Raw genomic sequence first — 8,196 nt, 5'->3', positions numbered from 1 at the left:
AAGAATGCTGAAAGTACCATGGACTGCTAAAAGAACTAACAGATCTGTCCTGGAGGAAGGGCACCTGAAACGTTCCTTGGAAGGGAGAATGGCCAGACTTTATCTCACTTATTTTGGTCATGTTGTCAGAAGGGACCATTTCTTGGAGAAGGATGTCATGCTTGTTAGGGTGGAGGGTCGACGAAAGAGGGGGAGGCCTTCAATGAGATGGACTGACACAGTAGCTGCGATGATGGGCTCAAGTATAGCAGGGATAGTGGAGCTGGCGCAGGATCAGGCAGTGTTCCATTCTGCTGTGCATGGGGTCACTATGAGTCGGAAACGACTTGACGGCACCTAGCAATAGCAACAACAACAAATTGTTGGTCTTGCAAAATTCCACCATGTGATCGCTATCACCAACTGCATTTCTGATTACTGATCTTTCTTCCTTTCCAACTTTGACATTCCTATCACTAGTAATTATCAATGCACCTTGTTACTAACACAGTTCAATTTATTCATCTTTGGGATCATTGTTTGGAGCATGGTGGCATAGTGCCTAAAGCAATTGACTGCTAACCAGAAGCCTGGCAGTTCAAACCCACCAACCACTCCTTGGAAGGAAGGTAGGGTGATCCACTTCTGTAGTGATACCACCGTGGAAACCCAAGGAGGCGTCGCTATGAGTCGGATCCAACTCAATGGCAATGCACTGTTTGTTGTTGTTGTTGTTGTTGTTAGTCTTCTTTGTAGATGTATGTATATTATCCTATCATTGACAGAATTGTATGTACTTGAAGATAAATCTTGAAATATTATTTTTGAGGATGAATATGATGCCATTTCTCTTCAATTTGTTGCTCCCAGCATAGTATATGATACGATTGTCCAAATCAAAATGGTCAGTACCAGTCAATTTCAGCTTATTAATTGCTGGGATTGTCAATTTTTATGCATTCCATTTAATTTTGACAACTTCCAGTATTCTTAGGTTCATACTTTGTACATTGCATATTTCAATTAGTAATGATGTTTGCAGCTGTTTCTTCTCATTCTGAGTCATGTCACATCAGCAAATGAAGGCTCTGAAAGCTTTACATACAAAAAAACAATATTGTCATTCAAATTGCATGGCCTATTTCTTCATACAATATTTATAGGTAAAGACAATGCATTTCTCTTACAATCCTTAATACAGTTTAAAATTAACATACAATAAAAATCAATTCAGCTTTCCTTAATAAATATAAAAGATGAACATCAAGAAAGTAACAAACAATAAAAGGTAAATTATTTGAAGTAAATATAAATAAAGGGCCTGTAAAGGGTTTCAGATTAGGTAACCTTGTAGATAATCATTGTCTGTTTATAAAAATTCAAGTAAGCAAATAGATTAGGATGGTTATCTGAGAAGATAAATATGAATCAAGTGGCATATAACATAACTAACTTCTAAAACACTTTGGCCAAGTAACCTTCCTTCACACTGAAAAAGTCATAATGTCACAGAGAATGTAAAATATATAATGAAACAGAATGACTGAATTTAAAGCAAAAAAATAATGTCTGGAATTGTAACTTATCTCAATGAAAAGTGTAATTTTGTACTTACCAATAAATTAAAATTATATTGTTGTTGTTGTATGTGCTGTTGAGTCAGACCCGACTCATAGCGACCCCTCCTTGGGTTTCCGAGGCAGTATCACTACGGAAGTAGATTGCCCCATCTTCCTTCCAAGGAGTGGCTAGTGGGTTTGAACCACCAGCCTTCTGGTTAGCAGTCAAGTGCCTTAGCCACTATGCTACCAGAACTCCTTAAAATTATATACTCATGCTAAATGACTAGCATTAACATTTTTGTTTCCAATGCTACCCAGAAGGCTGGTGGTTTAAACCCACCAGCCACTCCTCGAAAGGAAGGTTGGGCAATCTACTTCTGTAATGATACTGCCTCGGAAACCCAAGGAGGGGTCTCTATGAGTCGTGTCTGAATCGAGGACACATAACAACAACATGTTTAAGAGATAATATTTTCTCTTGAGAGTAGGGAGGGAGACTCAGGCCTAGAAGAAAAGGAGCTGTGTAGCTTCTGTTGTTTTGTTTTTGATGCTCCCTTGAACAGCTCTGTTTAGTTACATTTTACATAACAGTGCTCACCCTTGCAAGTGTAAAAGTCTGTATCTTTTTCAGAAATGTATAGGATTGTGTATCACTAGAGCAATTGCATATAAAAAACACTTCCATCGCCCCAACACTTCTTTCATATCTACTTACAGGCAATCCCTGCTTCCTGCCCCATCCCTAGGTTGTCACTGACCTGCTTTCTTGGTCTGTGGATTTACACTTTTTGGATGTTGTTGTTGTTGTTATGTGCCATCAAGTCAGCCCCTCCTTGGGTTTCAGAGACAGTATCACTACGGAAGTAGATTGCCCAACCTTCCTTCTGCCTTTTTTTGGATATCCCACTTAAATTGCATAACATAAGATATGGTCCCTTGCATACATCTTTTTTCACTGAGCATTATATTTTTGAAGCTCATCCACGTTGAGGCACATATAAGTAATTTGCTCTTACTTCTAGTGGAAAAAAATAACCTTCCATTGCATTATTATACCATGTTTTATTTATTCATTCACCTGTTTTGGACTATTACAAGTAAAGTAGATATTAACATATTTTATAAATCTTTTTGTGGACAAGTATTATAATATCTCTTACGTAGATTCCTAGGAGTGTATTGTTTAATACTGGTGAATTCTAAAAAGGTCATTTTTCTCTTTTAGTTTTTTTTTTTTCCTTACTAGCTACATTTCTGTTCAGATTGTCTATTTCTTCTTGTGCCATCTAAGTTGTATCATTTGATTCAGTTGATTCAGCTGAATCAAATTGTGAATTTTTTTCCTTCTAATCATTTAAATTTCTGTGAGGTTGACAGGGTGTCCACTCTTTCGTTCTTTCTTCAGTGTGGTAACTTGTGTCCTCTTGTAAATTTTCTTGTTCTTTTATAATAACTCATTTTTGGTATCTTTAAGGTGTACATATATATATTGCTTTCTATCATTATGTTCTAAACAAAAGTTTATTATTTTAATTTTCTATTTTATTGTTTTCTCCATCCCCCTTAGTTTCTTGGAGTGGAATGTTGGTATGAACTTACCATCCTGTAGTATTACAGAGAGTAAGGGCATGGCGTGGTCCACAGCTAAGCATTCAGTTCAATACATGCATGTCATTTGACGACTCTGTTAACCAGGACAGGTTGTTGGTTTGCAGGTTGTTTTTTTTTTTTTTTTTTGCTTTTCCTACTTTTGAACACCATTATATTCAATGTCAGGGACAACTTGGATAGTGAGAGGACATTATGCTATAATTTTAATGCCTGGATACTCAAACATGTGCCTTTATTGCCTGCTTTCTTAACTGCAGCATGCTCTTATCATGCACCTACGATACAATTTCTCAGTAGTTCAAAATGAGTCAAAGGTTTGGAAAAATAATGGACTGCCCTTTTTGGGAATGAGTTAAAATATAGGGTTACAATTAGAACTGACTGGACAATAATGGTTATTGGGTTTTATACCATACTGTCCTCATTTTCTTGTGTATTTCCTAAGTTCGTGCATCTTTTAATATGCGTTATAATAAGAATGGGGAGCTTTGGTGGCATAGTGCCTAAGGCTTCTGACTGCTAACCATAAGGCTGCTGGTTCAAACCCACCAGCCACTCCTTGGAAAGAAGGTTGGGCAATCTATTTCTGTAGTGGTACTACCTTGGAAACCGAAGGAAGGGTTGCTATGAGTTGGATCCAACTTGATGGCAGTGAGTTTGGTTTTTGTTTTTGTAATAAGAATGACAGTAAAAATATTCAAATAAGTAGATATAAAATCATGATATAAAATATCTAGATATACCCAAAGATAAGATAAGATAGGAAAATAAGATAAGGAAATTTTCTTAAAATAAGTGGTAGAAATAAGGGAGCAAGATATTCAAATAACTAGATATAAAATAACATGATATAAAATCATAGCAAAGATTCCAATTTGTGACCAATGTTTGAACACTTGACAATTTATTTCCAACAGGATAAAGTGAAAGATATTTTTTTAATACTTATTTCAAAGGATGTATTAAAAGCCATACTAGTTGTAACATTCTTAGATATAATATAAAGAAGATGGAAAATGAGCATATGGTACTAGAAAAATGTTTCCAGTGAGAAAAGTATAATATTCTCACACTGCATTGTCAAGATTAGTAAACTGTACAGCACATGCATTGTCTTTATGAATATTCACTTTATACACATTCTAACGTCTGCTTCATTGTAACCACTACCTTCCCAACTAACAAATGCCTAGTCTTATTTATAATAACTAGGAATGCTGGAAAATCATCAAATTTTGGAAAATAGTTACAGCTATTCATTATATACTCTGGCAGTGCAGTACTGAGAATAGTCAACTTGATGAGGTAGCTTTTCATTGATTCTAGTTTCACTATTTTATTTAACATAAATACTTATAGATCTTGCTTATATTTGGAATAATTGAATAGAAATATATTAAGGAAACAAAGTTTGACAAGGATAACAATTAGTAAGACATAGGAAATGTCCTCATCACCAAAGTATATTAAGAGTGCGTTTTAATGTTCGGCAGAATAAAATCCACATTTTGAAGAGAAGCAGCATGTGATGTCAGCTACTTGGATATGATACTAAGCACTGTCAGTTCACTCAGTGAGAGGACGTTCTTCATTTGTAGTTAGCAGAAAGATTATAAGCAGTTTTTTTTTTCTCCCCCACATCCGTAACAGGGAGACCCATAAAGAGACTCATGATTCAAACAGGTTTAATAAGATGCTTTTATTAAGCTTTGGAGTGGGCCAAACAAGACAATCATCCAGGATGAGGGAAGCCATCAGCATGTGCACAGGACAGAAGCTGAATGGAGTGTCTGAGTCATGGCCATGGGGCTAACTCTATTGGACTGAAAACAAAGGGAATCATCGTAAAATCATGACTGGTGGCAGACCAATTGACTGCTATTGTCGGTGAAACTACAGAAGCTGGGAGAGGACTGAGTGGGACACATAACATAATTGAAGAATGTAACAAGGGTCATGGGATTGGCTCTGGGACTTGACTACCTGACTAGGTGGTGGCCCAGATATGACTCATGGCCATGTGGCCTGAATCTTAGCCACAAGGGGTCTATAAAACAATAGCTGGACCCCAACCTTAATTAAACGAGAAAAGGACATGCTCAGGCAAGTTCTCTGGTTCTTTGGGGGAGCATAATCTGCTTACAACCACATTCTTCCTGAGCACAAACAGACCCTCCTCCCGGGGTTTATCCTAGAACTTATCTCCACTTGGCGACAACGTTGAAGGCCAGAAAGAACTCAGTTGGCCTCTGAACTTATGTCAAGACTCGAAATGAAGTTACTGTGTCCACCATAGACCACAGCCTTTCACAAGCCCAACTGCTTTAGAATTTAAGCTCTAAACAGGTACAAAAAGAAAATAGAATGTCACATAATATGTACATCAAGACTGGTAAACTACTTTATCACTTCAAAGTATGTCTCTAATGTGTGTTTCTATCTGAGTATCATGTTTTGTTTTGTTTGGTCCAATCATGGACAGGAATGTGAATTAATATCAAACTGTTGGAAAAATAAACTCAAGTATTTGCAACAAAATAAGGAAGAAGATATACAGAACGATAAAAATATTAACACTGTGAGGGTAATCAACTAGTGGGTTGGGTGAGGTGATTTTTATTTATAAAAAATAGCATTTGAAGTAGACTTCAAAGGGCATGTTAGTGTTCCAAAGGCCACACTGGAAGGAGATTTAAGGCAGATGGAGGGGCTAGTACAAAGGTACAGATGGAGGAAGTTCAAGGTCTGTAAGAGAAGCGAAAGGAGCCTTGTGGGTTTGGCTGTGTAGGAGCATCAGTGGGGTTCTGGAAACCTCATAAATAAGCCAATATCTACTGATTTTTTCATCTATTCTTCTCATCGTTCCCATGAAGCATGTCCACTTATTATTCCCATGATTCAGATGAGAAAATTGGTCAGAGGGAGCTGCAATATTTTGCCGAACGTGTAAACAAGCAGAATAGGGCTTGGCTTAGAGGTTTCCCTGGGTCCTAGCTGGCCATCACATAGCCTTATGTACAGCACTTTGGGCCACATCCTGAAGGGGCTTCAATGTCCCTGGATGAAAAATGTGTACTGAACTCTCTAGCTTATGAAGCACCATTGAAGGATTTGAAGAGGGAAATGGAAAATCGAGGCTGTGTTTTAAAATGGTAATTGTGGCAGCGGAATGAAGGATGGATGGGGCTGAAGGGAAGTGGAATCTCAGAGCCCGAGAATAAGGGCACCAAAGGCTCCTTCTGTCACTGAAGGTGGCTGATTAAGACCTGTGGCAGGAAGTAGTAAAGAGAGTGTCAGAGAGTTGACAATGTGTGGAGACATCATTATTTTGGTTTACTTCCAAGGACATGAGTTTAAAGGATTCATACACTTGTACCTGAAGTTGATCCTCTGTCCTCGTAAAAGTCTCATTGGCATTGTACAGGTTCGGCCCTTTCTACTTTTCCCTGTGAATGGGTACATGAAGATGTCAACATGCACTTTGATGCCTGGGTTACTTATTCCAGGCCTATCTTCTTTCAGTGCTTGCAATAAATTTACTTGCTGATAATCTGGACTAGATTCTCTTCCTATAACTGACTGCCAACTTTGCTACCACTAATAGTACTGACTTGGTTGTCCAATGGATGAATTCATGGAAATTGGCAATAAAATGCAAAAGCATAGGGTCGTAATGATAGATTAAGGACCCTCATGGAAGAGTGGTTAAGCACTGGCTGCCAAACAAAGGTCAGCAGTTGGAACCTCAGCCTCTGACTGTGGCAGAAAGGTGTGGCCCTCTGCTTCCTTAAAGACTGATGGCCATGCAAACCCCATGAGCAGTTCTACTCTGTCTTATACTATTGCTATGAATCAGAATTTGACTCAAAAGCGAGGAGTATGATTTTGTTTTGTTTTGTAATAGACTGATGGGTACCTGACAGTATCAAAGATAATTTTATAATAAATATACCATAAGAGATTATATTTACGATGGGAGACTTATTATTCTGTTATCCCACAGCTTTGATAAGGTAAGCACATAAGAGAACGTTGTTGTTGTTGTTATTTGCCGTGGAGTCAGACCTGACTCATAGTGACCCCTCCTTAGGTTTCTGAGGCTAAGAGAACATGTTGTTGTTGTTGTTATTTGCCGTCGAGTCGACCCCGACTCATAGCAACCCCTCCTTGGGTTTCCGAGGCAGTATCACTACGGAAGTAGGATTGCCCAACCTTCCTTCCGAGGAGTGGTTGGTGGGTTTGAACCGCCAGCCTTCTGGTTAGCCGTCAAGTGCCTTAGGCACTATGCTACCAGAGCTCCTAAGAGAACATAAGTACCATAATTATAATTGTAAATCAAAAAAGAGGAACGGATAAAAATAACATCCCAGAGAGATGCAACATTAACTTTACTGATTTTACTTCATATCAATTTCTTCCTGTAGTCTTCACAGAACACTTATTTCATTGGAAATGTTACTTTGCAAGTAGTATTTTACTGAAGGTAAACTCTCACTAAGATATTGTCATTGCAAATGACTTAGGCCATTGATGAACCTTCACTTGAGAACTAACCTATGCAAATAAGCATCTTTGATAGTCCGCTAAAAGACACATATTACAGAAAGATCTGGAGAGGTGTGGTAGCCTTGTATTAAGCTCTGAAGGAAGTATTTTACATGCTCACCTTTCCACGTAGACATGTCCAGGGATGGCATAAATATTTCAGTGGCATCAGTATAGACAACAAAAACAAAAGAGCATTAAGAAATAAATCCACTGGCAGGACAACCCAATAAGCTGCATGTAAATATATAGGGCACAGTGTTTTCACACCAACAGATTGGAATAAAAAACAAATTAGATCAAGAATGAATTAGGAAGAATTATTTCAATCCTTAATATGCATTTTAGTTCTGGTCTTCCTAGTGACTAACTGATTGAAAAGAAATATGGTGCATTAATTTGCAAATCTGGGAATTGAAAGTGGCAATCAAACAAAAATTCATAAGGCAAAAGTCACATTTCTTTTTGTTTTACATGAATAACTTTTTGTAAGCTGGAC

This window comes from Orycteropus afer, unplaced genomic scaffold (assembly GCF_000298275.1).
Source record: "Orycteropus afer afer isolate SDZICR_OR568_19922 unplaced genomic scaffold, OryAfe1.0 scaffold00458, whole genome shotgun sequence".
Lineage (NCBI taxonomy): Eukaryota > Metazoa > Chordata > Mammalia > Tubulidentata > Orycteropodidae > Orycteropus > Orycteropus afer.
Note: the sequence above shows the minus strand (reverse complement) of the source record.